The sequence below is a fragment of the Dendrobates tinctorius genome, unplaced genomic scaffold (genome assembly GCF_039654945.1).
Source record: "Dendrobates tinctorius isolate UK_male_01 unplaced genomic scaffold, ASM3965494v1 ptg000293l, whole genome shotgun sequence".
In the NCBI taxonomy this organism is placed as follows: Eukaryota; Metazoa; Chordata; class Amphibia; order Anura; family Dendrobatidae; genus Dendrobates; species Dendrobates tinctorius.
In genome coordinates this window covers 27121133-27136743 of record NW_027361960.1, presented here as the reverse complement: position 1 = coordinate 27136743, position 15611 = coordinate 27121133, and the positions used below count along the sequence as shown (strand labels likewise).

General features: G+C 47.5%; 1 protein-coding gene across 2 annotated transcripts in view; it reads right to left on the bottom strand.

Annotated features, from left to right (window-relative positions):
• NUP133 (nucleoporin 133) overlaps window positions 1–15611 on the bottom strand; it is a 229424-nt gene that overhangs the window by 118529 nt on the left and 95284 nt on the right. The window lies entirely within an intron of this gene.

Below are 15611 nucleotides of genomic sequence, written 5' to 3'. Positions count from 1 at the left end.
CCTTCATGACCCAGCCATTTTTTGCAATTCTGACCAATGTCCCTTTATGAGGAAATAACTCACGAACGCTTCAACGCATCCTAGCGATTCCGAGATTGTTTTTTCGTGACATATTGGGCTTCATGATAGTGGTATATTTAGGTCGATAATTTTTGTGTTTATTTGTGAAAAAAATGGAAATTTGGCGAAAATTTTGAAAATTTTGCAATTTTCAAATTTTGAATTTTTATTCTGTTAAACCAGAGTTATGTGACACAAAATAGTTAATAAATAACATTTCCCACATGTCTACTTTACATCAGCACAATTTTGGAAACATTTTTTTTCGTTAGGAAGTTATAAGGGTTAAAAGTTGACCAGCAATTTCTCATTTTTACAACAAAATTTACAAAACCATTTTTTTTAGGGACCACCTCACATTTGAAGTCACTTTGAGGGGTCTATATGGCAGAAAATACCCAAAAGTGTCACCATTCTAAAAACTGCACCCCTCAGGCTACTCAAAACTACATTCAAGAAGATTATTAACCCTTCAGGTGCTTCACAGGAACTAAAGCAACATGGAATGAAAAAATGGACATTTTAATTTTTCCAACCAAAATTTTATTTTAGCATCAGTTTTTTCATTTTCACATGGGTAACAGGATAAAATGTATCCTAAAATTTGTTGGGCAATTTCTCCTGAGTACACTGATACCTCATATGTGGTCATAAACCACTGTTTGGGCGCACGGCAGGGCTCAGAAGGCAAGGAGCGCCATTTTACTTTTTGAATGTAAAATATGCTTGAATGTTTAGCGGTTGCCATGTCTTGTTTTAAGAGTACCTGTGTGCCTAAACATTGAAGCTCCCCCACAAGTGAGCCCATTTTGGAAACTAGACCCTCCAAGGAACTTATCTAGATGCATAGTATGCACTTTGAACCCCCAGGTGCTTCACAAATTGATCTGTAAAAAAAAAAAAAAAGTACTTTTTTTTTTTCCACAAAATTTTATTTGGCCTCAGTTTTTTCATTTTCACATGGGCAACAGGATAAAATGGATCCTAAAATTTGTTGGGCAATTTCTCCTGAGTACATCAATATCTCATATGTGGTCATAAACCACTGTTTGGGCGCACCGCAAGGCCCGGAAGGGAAGGAGCGCCATGTGACTTTTAGATTGGAAAATTAGCTCCAATCGTTAGCGGACACCATGTCGCATTTGGAGAGCCCCTGTGTGCCTAAACATTGGAGCTCCCCCACAAGTGACCCCATTTTGGAAACTAGACCCCCGAAGGAACTTATCTAGATGTGTGGTGAGCACTTTGAACCCCCAAGTGCTTCACAGAAGTTTATAACGCAGAGCAGTGAAAATAAAAAAATAATAATTTTTTTTCCTCAAAAATGATTTTTTAGCCCGCTATTTTTTATTTTCCCAAGGGTAACAGGATAAATTGGATCCCAAAAGTTGTTGTCCAGTTTGTCCTGAGTACACTGGTACCCCATATGTGGGGGAAAACCACTGTTTGAGCGCACGGCATGACTCAGAAGGGAAGGAGCGTCATTTGACTTTTTGAATGGAAAATTAGCTCCAATCGTTAGCGGACACCATGTTGTGTTTGCAGAGCCCCTGTGTGCGTAAACTTTGGAGCTCCCCCACAAATGACCCCATTTTGGAAACCAGACCCCTTAAGGAACTTATCTAGATGCATAGTGAGCACTTTGAACCCCCAGGTGCTACACAGAAGTTTATAACGCAGAGCCGTTAAAATAAAAATATTTTTTTTCCCTCAAAAAATAAATTTTTAGCCTGCTATTTTTTATTTTCACAAAGGTAACAGGATAAATTGGACCCCAAAAGTTGTTGTCCAGCTTGTCCTGAGTACGCTGGTACCACATATGTGGGGGGACCACTGTTTGGGCACACGTTGGGGCACAGAAGGGAAGTAGTGACGTTTTGAAATGCCGACTTGATGGAATGGTCTGTGGGCGTCATGTTATGTTTGCAGAGCCCCTGATGTACCTAAACAGTGGAAACCCCCACAAATGACCCCATTTTGGAAAGTAGATCACCCAAGAAACTAATATAGATGTGTGGTGAGCACTTTGAACCCCCAAGTGCTTCACAGAAGTTTATAACGCAGAGCCGTGAAAATAAAAAAATATTTTTTTTTCCTCAAAAAATTATTTTTAGTCCACTATTTTTTATTTTCACAAGGGTAACAGGATAAATTGGACCCCAAAAGTTGTTGTCCAGTGTGTCCTGAGTACGCTGGTACCCCATAAGTGGGGGGGACCACTGTTTGGGCACACGTTGGGGCTCGGAAGGGAAGTAGTGACGCTTTGAAATGAAGACTTGATGGAATGGTCTGTGGGCGTCATGCTACATTTGCAGAGCCCCTAATGTACCTAAACAGTGGAAACCCCCCACAAGTGACCCCATTTTGGAAACTATATCACCTAAGGAACTAATCTAGATGTGAGGTCAGCACTTTGAACCCCCAAGTGCTTCACAGAAGTTTATAACGCAGAGCTGTGAAAATAAAAAATATTTTTTTTTCCTCAAAAAGTGATTTTTAGCCCACTATTTTTTATTTTCACAAGGGTAACAGGATAAATTGGACCCCAAAAGTTGTTGTCCAGTTTGTCCTGAGTACGCTGGTACCCCATATATGGGGGGGACCACTGTTCGGGGACACGTTGGGGCTCGGAATGGAAGTAGTGACGTTTTGAAATGCAGACTTGATGGAATGGTCTGTGGGCGTCATGTTACGTTTGCAGAGCCCTTGATGTACCTAAACAGTGGAAACCCCCCACAAGTGACCCCATTTTGGAAACTAGACCCCCCAAGGAACTTATCTAGATGTGTGGTGAGCACGTTGAACCCCCAAGTGCTTCACAGTAGTTTATAACGCAGAACCGTGAAAATAAAAAATCTTTTTTTTCCACAAAATTAATTATTTTAGCCCCCATTTTTTTATTTTCCCAAGGGTAACAGGAGAAATTAGACCCCCAAAGTTGTTGTGCAATTTTTCCTGAGTACCCTGATACCCCATAAGTGGGGGTACACCACTGTTTGGGCACACGTCGGGGCTCGAAATGGAGGGAGCACCGTTTGACTTTTTGAACGCAAAATTGGCTGGAATAAATGGTGGCTCCATGTCGCGTTTGGAGAGCCCCTGATGTGCCTAAAACAGTGGAAACCCCTCAATTCTATCTCCAACCCTAACGCCAACACACCCCTAACCCTAATCCCAACCCTAATCATAACCCTAATCCCAACCCTAATCATAACCCTAATCCCAACCCTAATCCCAACCCTAATCCCAACCCTAATCATAACCCTAACCACAACCCTAATCCCAACACACCCCTAACGAAATCCCAACTCTAACCCTAACCACAAGCCTAACCGTAATCCCAACCCTAACCCCTAGTCCAACCCTAACCCCTAGTCCAACCCTAACCCCTAGTCCAACCCTAACCCCTAGTCCAACCCTAACCCCTAGTCCAACCCTAACCCCTAGTCCAACCCTAACCCCTAGTCCAACCCTAACCCCTAGTCCAACCCTAACCCCTAGTCCAACCCTAACCCCTAGTCCAACCCTAACCCCTAGTCCAACCCTAACCCCTAGTCCAACCCTAACCCCTAGTCCAACCCTAACCCCTAGTCCAACCCTAACCCCTAGTCCAACCCTAACCCCTAGTCCAACCCTAACCCCTAGTCCAACCCTAACCCCTAGTCCAACCCTAACCCCTAGTCCAACCCTAACCCCTAGTCCAACCCTAACCCCTAGTCCAACCCTAACCCCTAGTCCAACCCTAACCCCTAGTCCAACCCTAACCCCTAGTCCAACCCTAACCCTAGCCCTAACCCTAGCCCTAACCCTAGCCCTAACCCTAGCCCTGGACCTAACCCTAATGGAAAAAAAAAAAATATATTTTATTATTTGTCCCTACCTATGGGGGTGATAAGGGGGGCGGTGATTTACTTTTTTATTTATTTTGATCACTATGAAAGTTTATCATAGTGATCAAAATAAATGAATGAATCTGCAGCGTTGCAGATTCGATTCGGCGCACTGCGCATGCGCCCGCCATCTTGCAAGATGTCGGCGCCCATGACGCTGGACGGCAGGACACCGGGACGGATAGCGGGAGATTGGAGGCACAAAGGAGGGTGAGGGGGTGATCGGAGGGTGAGAGGGGATGATCGGAGGGCTGGGGGGGGCGGAGGGAAGGCGGGGGGGCAGATCATGACGGCGGCTGCCGATCGGTGCCGTCAGAAGGTGGCGGCAGCCGATCGGTGCCGTCAGTCGGTGTGGGGGGGGGGGGGGGTCGGGTCTCGGTGTCCAGCCATGTCCGATGCTATTTCAGCATCGGCCATGGCTGGATTGTAATATTTTACCAATTTTCATTGGTGAAATATTACAATCGCTCTGATTGGCTGTTAAAAGTGAAACTGCCAATCAGAGCGATCGTAGGCACGTGGGGGCTAAGCCACACCCCCAGGTGTTAACTCTGAAGGGTCCTTTGTGTGCGGGTCGGGTGACCTTTCAGTGACCCCGGTCACCCGACCCGCAGGGGGGCTATTTATAGCATGACGCCTACGTAGGCGTCATAGGTCGTTTGGGCACTGCTTTTCATGACGCCTACGTAGGCGTCATAGGTCGTGAAGGGGTTAAAACTTCTTGTCACAAACTTGCATTGAATGTGTTGTGTCACAATTTCCACAATTTAACGCATTAACCCCTTTACCAACCAAGGTGGTTTGCACATTAACAAACAGGCCAAGATTTACAATTCTGACCACTGTCACTTTAGGAGTTAGTAAAATCAGAGAGATTTGTTACACAAAATAGTTAACAAAACATTTCCTATTGGTGTGTGCACACGCTGCGGATTGCTCTGCGGAATTTTCCGCGCGGATTTGATGAAAACTGCAGGTAAATCCACAGGTCAAAAGACCTGCGGTTTATCTGAAGTTTTTCTGCGGTTTGACACCTGCCATGGAGCAGGTGCCAAACCGCAGCGGAATCCGCACAAAGAATTGACATGCTGCGGATTTGAAACCGCAGAAAAATCCGCAGCATGTGCACAGTGGTTTTCATTTTACATAGGTAATAATGGTACTGTACACCGCAGCAAAAACTGTTGTGGATCCGCAGGACCCAAACTGCTGCAGATCCACAGCAGAATCCGCAGTGTGTGCATACACCCTACATGTCTACTTTACATCAGCAAAGTTTTGAAACAAAATTTTTTTTTTTTTGTTAGGACATTATGAAGGTTAAAAGTTGACCAGCGATTTCTCATTTTTCCAACAAAATTTACAAAACCATTTTTTTCTTTTTTAGGGACCACCTCAGATTTCAAGTGACTTTGAAGGGCCTTTATAACAGAAAATTCCCAAAAGTGACGCCATTCTAAAAACTTCAACCCTGAAGGTGCTCAAAACTTGTTCGTGTTCCCGCTTATTCCGTAAGCAAGCTATAGTATCAAGCTGCAGCTTTGCAGGTAAATGCAAACTCCACAAGATATCAGCAGAGTGGAGGGAAGGCTGAAATACTACACAAAGCAAACCAGCAGCACTGCAGCGAGTCTACCACCAGGTGGCAGCAGAATAGTCGAACAAGCCGGGTCGATACCAGAGAGTAGCGTAGCACCAAGGGAAATACCAAGCACTCACAGCCAGAGGAATGCCACTGGATCGTACATCTGAGAGGCCCATCCCCCCCCAAGACACTATCACACCGTATATCAAAGAAATAGCATGCGCCAGCCCCTGTGGCAGGAAGCATAGTTGCTCAAAAGAGGTGGACATGTGGTACGAGCCCCCCCCCTAAAGCAAAAGATCTAATGTACAGTGCCTTGTGAAAGTATTAGGCCCCCTGGAACTTTTCAACCTTTTCCCATATATCATGCTTCAAAACAAAGATACCAAATGTAAATTTTTGGTGAAGAATCAACAAGTGGGACACAGCTGTGAAGTTGAATGAAATTTATTGGTTATTTTAAATTTTTGTGGAAATTCAAAAACTGAAAAGTGGGACATGCAATATTATTCGGCCCCTTTACTTTCAGTGCAACACACTCACTCCAGAAGTTCATTGTGGATCTTTGAATGATCCAACATTGTCCTAAATGATGATGATAAATATAAATATAATCCACCTGTGTGTAATCAAGTCTCCGTATAAATGCACCTGCTCTGATAGTCTCAGGGTTCTGTTTGATGCACAGAGAGCATCATGAAGACCAAGGAACACAACAGGCAGGTCTGTGATACTGTTGTGGAGAAGTTTAAAGCCGGATTTGGATACAAAATGATTTCCAAAACTTTAAACATCCCAAGGAGCACTGTGCAAGTGATCATATTGAAATGGAAGGAGTATCATACCACTGCAAATCTACCAAGACCCGGCCGTCCCTCTAAATTTTCATCTTAAACAAGGAGAAAAAAAAAGTGATGGCACTCACCGTTCTGTCGTCAAAATTCTTTATTAATTAAAAGGCATTGGCATGGGAGGAAGGTACAGAGAGCAGACAACGGCTGTTTCACGCACTTGCGCTTCAATGGGTCCACCGAGGACAAATTAAAGCTTTGAGTAAGTGGATGCCGGAAAATAATCTACCTAACTCGGAACATCATCTCATTCATGCTGCAGAGATTGACTGTCCATTAGGTTTTCTAGAAACAGATAAACTTATTGGCCCCCGATTGTTACCTCTACTCCGTTTAGCGAGGTCGGTCTGGAGACAGATCAAAAAAGTGATCCGCTTTGAGGGCAAAATTGCTGAAATGCCACTATGGAACAAGGAGATTTTTGTGTACTCACCGTAAAATCTCTTTCTCTTAGCCTTTAATTGGGAGACACAGAACCGTGGGTGTTATGCTGCTGTCCACTTGGAGGCGACACTATGCATAATCTGAAAAAGATTAACTTTGGCTCCTCCTCTGCAGTATACACCCCTGGACGGCGTCAGCCTTCTCCAGTTTTGTGCAAAAGCATTAGGAGGAATATACCAGAAACATAACCATGCCTGTAAGAAGGCTACTATAAACGAGCTCAAACAACAATATGAGAACCCAACCGTAGCAACGGCCCGCAAGGGCAACAGGGTGGGAGCTGTGTCCCCCAATTAAAGGCTAAGAGAGATTTTACGGTGAGCACACAAAAATCTCCTTTACTCTGTCGCCTAATTGGGGGACACAGAACCGTGGGATGTCCTAAAGCAGTTCCTGGGTGGGAAGCAGTGGACGAATATTGTGCTGACAGTCCCCTAGATTTGGGGTACTGCCGCCTGCAGGACCAGTCTACCCAGGCTCGCATCCGCTGAGGACTGGGTATGCACTCTGTAGTGATTTGTAAATGTGTGCAGGCTAGTCCAAGTGGCTGCCTTACACACTTGAGGCTTGATGCCGAATGGCCCAAGAGGCCCCTACCGCCCGCGTAGAGTGTGCCGTGATACCAGCCGGAAGAGGAGAATTGTTAAGGCGGTAAGCCTCTTGTATGGTGGACTTGATCCACCTAGCAAGGGTGGCTTTGGAAGCCAGTAGGCCCTTGCGAATGCCTTCTGGAAGAAGTAAAAGTGAATCAGACTTCAGGAAGGGAGCAGTCCTAGACACGTAAATACGCAACGCCCTGACAAGGTATGCAGAGCCTTCTCCACTCTATGAACGGGAACCGGGCAAAGAGATGGTAGTGAGATTTCCTCATTGAGATGGAAGCTGGACACAACCTTCGGAAGGAAGGATGGGACTGTACGGAGAACCACCTTGTCCTGATGGAAAACCAGGAAGGGTTGTCTGCAGGAAAGTACTGAAAGTTCGGACACCCTGCATAGGGAGGTGATTGCCACCAGAAAAAAACCACCTTCTGTGATAGAAGGCGGAGTGAGACCTCCTTAAGGGGTTCGAAAGGAGGTGTCTGTAATGCTGTCAAGACCAGGTTGAGGTCCCACGTCTCCAATGGATGTTTGTAGGGGGGAATCAATTGGGAAACCCCTTGGAGAAAAGTCCTCACTTGCGGCTTGTTAGCAATACGCCTCTGAAAGAGCACTGAAAGCGCTGACACCTGGCTCTTAAGCAAGCCCAGGGATAGCCTGGCGTCCAGGCCTGACTGAAGGAAACCGAGGACCTTTGGAAGAGAGTAGGGGAGTGGGACCTGTCCGCGAGATTCGCACCATGTGAAGAAAGCCTTCCAGGTACGATAGTAAATCCTGGCTGAAGCTTGCTTTCGAGCCCTGATAATGGTTTTAACGACATCCGGTGAAGTTCGGGACGTGTGGGGAGACGCCAGGGAGCGTCTGCTGTAAGTTGCATGACGTCGGAGTACCATGTACGCCTGGGCCAGTCTGGAGCGATCAGGATGGTGGGAACTCCCTCTTGTTTGATCCTCAGGACTCTGGAGATCAGGGGGAGGGGTGGAAAAATATACAGAAGCTGGAACTGGGTCCAGTCCTGAACCAGGGCATCTGCTCCGAGCGATCGCGCGTCCTGGCCATGAAATTGGGAACCTTGGCATTGAGATGGGATGCCATCAGATCCACATCCGGGGTCCCCCAGCGATGGCAGATCTGACGAAAAACTTCGGGATGGAGAGACCACTCCCCGGAGTCCATTCCTTGTCTGCTGAGATAGTCGGCTTCCCAGTTGTCCACACCCGGAATGTGGAACGCAGAGAGTACCGACCTCGCATCCTCCGCCCAGTGTAGGATACGTGTTACTTCATTCATCGTCTGGATGCTGCGGGTCCCGCCTTGATGGTTCATGTATGCCACCGCCGTGGCATTGTCCGGCTGAACTTTGATATCAGAGTCTGCTAGCAAGTGATGAAAGGCTTTCAATGCCAGGAAGATGGCCCGAATTTCCAGGAAGTTGATGGGCATGTTTGATTCCATTGGTGACCACTTGCCTTGCGCTCTGTGATGTAGGTGCACCGCGCCCCAACCCGTAAGGCTTGCGTTGGTGGTCAAAACCTTCCATTGACCGGAGAGAAAGGATTTTCCCCTTGCAAGCGAGGTTGGCTTGAGCCACCAGTGCAGGGACCTCCTGGTTTTCGATGATAACCGGAACTCCCTGTCGAGGGAGAACGGATTCCTGTCCCAGGACTTGAGGATGGCCAGTTGAAGGGGTCTGAGGTGAAACTGGGCAAATGGTACTGCCTCCATTGCTGCTGCCGCCATCCTGCCAAGTACTCTCATGGCATACCGGAGAGATCGGGGGGACTTGCGGAGGAGAGTGCGAACTCCCAAACGGAGGGCCAGTGCCTTGTCCCTGGGGAGGATCACCAGACCCCTGGAGGTGTCGAATAGCATCCCCAGGAAGGCCAGAGACTGACTCGGGGTAGTCAAGGACTTCTGTAAATTGACTAACCATCCCAGGCGACTCAGTGTCGATTGTGATTGAGACGTTGACCTTGCAGTCCTTGAAGGTGGGGGCCTTGATGAGAAGGTCGTCCAGGTATGGAACAACTACTATGCCTCTGGAGTGTAGAACGTCCATGGTGGCTGCCATGACCTTTGTAAACGTTCTGGGAGCCGTGGCGAGACCGAACGGGAGGGCCACAAACCGGTAATGGTCTTGGTTGATTGCGAATCTTAGAAATCTCTGATGGGCGGGAGCAATCGGTATATGCAGGTATGCGTCCTGTATGTCTATGGAGGTGAGATATTCTCCTTTCTCCATGGACGCAACGATTGACCGGAGGGATTCCATGAGAAAGTGACGAACTCGAACATACTTGTTGAGTTGCTTGAGGTCTAGTATGGGTCGGACGCTGCCTCCCTTCTTGGGCACCACGAACAGATTGGAGTAGAACCCTCGGAAGCGCTCGTCTGCTGGAACCAATACTATGACTCCTGCTTGCAGGAGGGAAGAAACCGCTTGATGGAAGGCTCGAGCTTTGAGTGGAGGTTTTGGAGGAACGGAGAGAAAACCTGTGCGGTGGGCTGGTAGTAAACGCGATCTTGTATCCTGAAGACACTATTTCCTTGACCCACTTGTCTTCTGTAATAGGCAGCCAGACCTACTGAAGGAGTAGCAGTCGTCCGCCTACAAGTGGGGTGTCTTCCGGAGGGCATGAGTCATGATGAGGGGAAAGTCTGAGCTTTTCCTCCTTTGGATTTTGCCTGGCTTGCTTTTGACTGCCAGTTCCTGTCCGGCCTCTGTGCCGCCCGTGTGTTGACTCTGCGGGGGGAGCGGTTACGATTTTGTGCTGGGCGCGAGACGGACCAGCCTGAAGAATTCCGAAAGGATCGGAAACTATATTGATTACGTCTTTTAAACGTGCGTTTTGGTTTTAGTTGAGGGAGAGAAGTACTTTTACCCCCGGTAGCATTGGATATCATTGTATCCAGCTTTTCACCGAAAAGACGTCCACTGAAGTACAGGAGATTTGTTAGGGACTTCCATTCTCGCAGCCAGAGAATATGCCGGATTGTGATGGCGTTTGATGCTACTCCCGCTACCCCTCTTTCAGAATCCAACACTGCATGAACCATGTAATCTGCCACTACTGCAATTTGCACCGCCTGGTCCGCCAGCTGAGGATTTGAAGCTTGGAGGCCCTGTTGCAATAGATTAGCCCAGGCCATAATGGCCTTGGCTGCCGAAACTGAAGCAAATACGGGAGCGAGAGAGGCACCTGCTGCTTCGAAGATTGAACGAGCCATGCGTTCTACCTTTCTGTCTGCTGCGTCCTTGAGGGTTGAGCTGTCCGGCAGTGAGAGAAGCGTTTGTGCTGCTAGCCTAGAGACTGGGGGGTCCACTTCAGGTGGATCTGTCCATTCCTTAGTGTCCTTCTGTGGGAAGGGGTATTTTGCTTCTAAGTATTTGCGATTGGCAAATTTTTTCTCAGGCTGCGAAAAATGCTTAGAAAATATTTTTTGAAATTCTGGGTGATTAAGGAAGACCTTAAATGGTTTCTGAACACTCTCGAAGGAAATCTTGTGTTCTGGTGCTTCCGGGGTTGGATCAGAAATGTCCAGCACCCGAAGAATGGAAGAGATTATATCCTCAACTAGCGCCGTATTGCTAGGGGGACAAGGGACCAGAGTGTTCTCTGTTTCGTTATCTGAGTTAGAATCACATATGCCCTCTGAGTCTTGCGCATCGCTGAGGAGCTCCCTAGCGGGCGAACTAGGGCGGAGGTGATCTGTGGTCTGGGATCGATGTGGAGATCCGCATTGTCTTTCTCTATCAGGAGACGGTCTAGGTGACCTGGAGCCACTGTGTCTCTCCCTGGAGGGGGACGACCTAGTGCTATGTGAGGACGCAGATGAACGCGACCTGTGGGTCCGCTTACGTCTCAAACTGTCGGAAACGGCATGTCCCTTTGCTGGGTAACGTTCATAGCCGAGACATGACCCTGCAGAGCCTGCAGTAGTGTGGAGGTCAGGTTATCTATAGATTGTCATAGACTGCGACATCTGAGTCGCCCATTCCGGCGCAGTAGCGGCCGCAGAAGCGTTGGTAGGGACTTCTTGGGGTTCTGATCCAGTGTTTTGGGTACAGTCCCGGCAGTGCGGGTACGTGCTGCCGCTGGGGAGAGTGGCCTTGCAGGCTGTGCAGACTGCATAAAAGCAGTCTTGTCTGGTCCTTTTCCTTGAGCCCGACATAGTGCCTAGAGGCTGATTAGCAGAGGCCCTACAGGGGTATCTACGCAGAGGAAAAGGATAGGGGAGCGTTATAGGTTATATGAACTCACAGCTGAGTACAGAGAACCCAGCTGTGATCTTAACCCACCGATGCGCCCCCTAGGTCCAGCGCCGATAAATCCAAGTCCTGTGCCCCCCAGAGACCGCTGTGCTGCCTTCAGCTATGTCTTCAGGTGCAGCAAGATGGCCACCGGAATTCTGAGGTGGAGGGGGAAGGGGGCGGAGAGCTGAAAAAGGCGCGCGGAGCTATGTAAAAGCGCGACCTTCCTGTCTCGATCCGCCATTTCTATGACACTGCAGAGTCATTTTCGTCATCCGGGGGGCGGGCCGGGGGTCAGGAATAAGGCCTAAATTTGAGGTCTCATGCCCAGCAGGGCTCCAGGACGGCGCAGTTTCCCGTGGTGGTGGCGGTGGGGGGGTGTCGGATCTAACCGAGACCCCCCCCCGGAATGAAAAGTAAGGCTAGCGGTGGGGTCTGAACGCGCACTGGGCCCTGAGGAGGGTCCCTTTGGGGCGCTATGCAGCTGGTGCTGCTGCAGAGACAGGGCGCAGGGAGGCCAGTCTCTGACAAGTGCTCTGCCTTGCTGCACCTCCCCCGGTCCCAACAGGAGCCCGCAGCTGGACTGGGGTCCCTGGGCTTGTAAGCGTCCGAATGGTGCCTAGTACAGGCCCTACCTGCGGTGTCTCGACCTAATACCCCCAGAGGGGGATTAGGGAGGGTGCTGCCGTCACCGTCAGGGGGCTTAGTCGTCGGCTCAACCTCAACCCAGCTAAAAAGAACTGAGGAGGGAGGGGGGTTCTCAACTTCGAATCAGTACCCGAGGGACTGGGGAAGGAGCGACATGGGGAATAGCCACCTCGACCTCAACCGGGTACCCCTAATAGGGGACCGAGGAGGGAGCCATGCTGGGAGTCTCGCTGGAGACCCGCTTTGCTTCATCTGTAGTCCGTTGGAAAAAAATCCAGGAAAAAAAAAAAAAGAGACGGAGTAAAAAACTCCTAGGTGTGCCTCCTTGCGACACTAAGCAAAAACTGGAGAAGGCTGACGCCGTCCAGGGGTGTATACTGCAGAGGAGGAGTCAAAGTTAATCTTTTTCAGATTATGCATAGTGTCGCCTCCTAGTGGACAGCAGCATAACACCCACGGTTCTGTGTCCCCCAATTAGGCGACAGAGTAAATAACTATTTCCCGATGCTGTTGAACCACCCCGTCCGCTGGCTTTTGGACCTCACATGGTGTTTCTTTAATAAAAGACCTATATGAAGGTAATATCCTTATGTCTTTTGAACAAAGACAACTTAAAAATAATGTCCCTAGATCCCAATTCTTCCGTTATCTTCAACTCAGATCAGCTGTCCATTCGCATTTACGGTATTCAAGTACGACCCAAGCTATCTCATCTCTCCCTTTAATAGGAATCCTTAAATCCCAAGGCCCTCTGGGCCTTATCTCTACTCTTTACACATACATGTTGTCGGCAGGAACTGACTCTGCTATAACGACAATTAGGGCGAAGTGGGAAGATCTCAATCCTGATGCTTAGGCTGAGGATTGGGAGGAGATTCTTGAATCTCCAACTAAAGTGTCTCCATCTATTAATAATAGAATGACGCCATTATATATCTTACATCAGTCATATCTAACTCCATCGCGACTTTTCAGGATGGGTCGTTTCCAATCCTCGGAATGTCTGAGGTGTCATACAATGGAAGCAAACTTTGTACATATGGTGTGGGGATGCCCCATTGTCCTTTCATACTGGTCTGAAGTAACATCATTGCTAACATGCTTAGTGCAAATTCCTGTCCCTCTTAGTCCATCAGTTTGTTTATTCGGGGTGCTAGACGAGGAGAATTGGGGACACTATGTTAGGATTTTTCTATGTGAAACACTTTTCTTGGCTAGGAAGGTGCTGGCGTTACGTTAGATGGGAGGGACAAACCCCTCTCTTAGAGCCTGGATTGACCTGATGAACTCGGTCATCCCATATGAGCAAACACTATCAAAAAAGGGGCTGTATGGGCAAATTTGATAAAATCTGGGATAGATGGAATTCCTCTCATCTCACTATATCGGGGAGTGGAGGCTCGGTACCACCGTGACTGTTATAGCTGGAATCTATCGAGATCTATTTACGGCATCACAATTTTTTTTTTTATTTTTTAAATATTATATAATTTACTAGGCAGCGTGTTAGGTTGTAGTTTAATTAGATTGGTAGTGCTTTTGTGATATGTACTTTCAAGATATAGAGCTTAATGCTTCTGTTCATCTGTTTAATAATTCATTATCTAAGCAATAACTCAGACCTGTGAAACTAAAATGTATAAACAATTTAATGTGTGAATTGCTATTCACTTACAATTATTTTGGTAAAATGCATGTGTATTATTTTGGTGTATGCATAAATGTACATGTGGTTTCTCTTTCTTGGTTAATAAACAAATTAAAAAAAAATAAAACAATGATCCCAAACAAAGCAAAATCTACAATGGAATGGTTCACAAATAAACGTATCCAGGTGTTAGAATGGTCAAGTCAAAGTCCAGACCTGAATCCAATTGAGAATCTGTGGAAAGAGCTGAAAACTGCTGTTCACAAACGATCTCCATCAAACCTCACTGAGCTCAAGCTGTTTGCCAAGGAAGAATGGGCAAGAATTTCAGTCTCTCTATCTGCAAAACTGATAGAGACATACGCCAAGCGACTAATCGCAGCAAAAGGTGGCGCAACAAAGTATTAAGTTAAAGGGAATCTGTCACGGGGGGGGCGGTCCGGTCCGATGGGTGTTGCAGTCCGGCGCCTCCTATCTTCATATGATGCCGACCACTTCTTTCCTTCCTGTCGTGGCTCCGGGGCAGAGCAGAATACTGCAGTGCGCAGGCGCCAGACCTCTCCCGCCCCCCCTGGTGAGTGTAATCTCTTTTTTCTTATCTTTCAGGTTACATCAGGGGCTTATCTACAGCATTACAGAATGCTGTAGATAGACCCCTGATGGCAGTGCCGGCAGCTCATATTCGAAAAAAGGGGTGACAGATTCCCTTTAAAAGCGCCGAATAATATTGCATGCCCCACTTTTCAGTTTTTGAATTTACGCAAAAATTTAAAATAACCAATAAATTTCATTCAACTTCACAATTGTGTCCCACTTGTTGATTCTTCACCAAAAATTTACATTTGGTATCTTTATGTTTGACGCATGATATGTGGGAAAAGGTTGAAAAGTTCCAGGGGGCCGAATACTCTCTCAAGGTACTGTAACTCTGAAGCTGTAAGAATTGTAAAGGTACTGTCACACTTAGCGACGTACCAGTGATCCCGACCAGCGATATGACGCGGTCAGGATCGCTGGTACATCGCTAAGTGGTCGCCAGTGAGCTGCCACACAGGCAGATATCACCAGCGACATCGCAGGGGTCGCTACTTACCTGTCAGACGAGGTGATCCAGACGTCCTCCCGCCCGCCTCCACGCGTCGCTCGTCGTCACAGCAGGAAGCTGACTACGAGAAACAGTCCAGGACGTTCTCGCGGGGGAGCGGTCAGAGGTAAGTATCAGACAAAGCAATATCGCTATAACGTCACAAAAACCAGTGACGTTATAGCGATATTGCTAGCGATATCGCTTAGTGTGACAGGCCCTTTACCAATGCCCCAGAGCCCGCCTCCTATCTCCCAAAAGTCTTCTAGAGACAAGATGCCTGTCCAGCTAGTCACATCTTTAATACGTGGAACAGATCCCTGTGTAACAGGATGAATTATAGAAGCTGGATGTTGCAATTCAGTGAGGAGCCCAGGTTTCCCAACCAAAGGAGTTAACGGTCCTGGTATGTTCGCCAATTAAAAACGTTTCGCAAGTCGCCTCCAGGCTAGCGTAATAGTATATAGTGTAGGGGAAATGGTGATCCTCCCCAAGTTAATATTATAAGGAAGCAAAAACACTGACATAAGTTTGGGGATAGCTCTTGTTC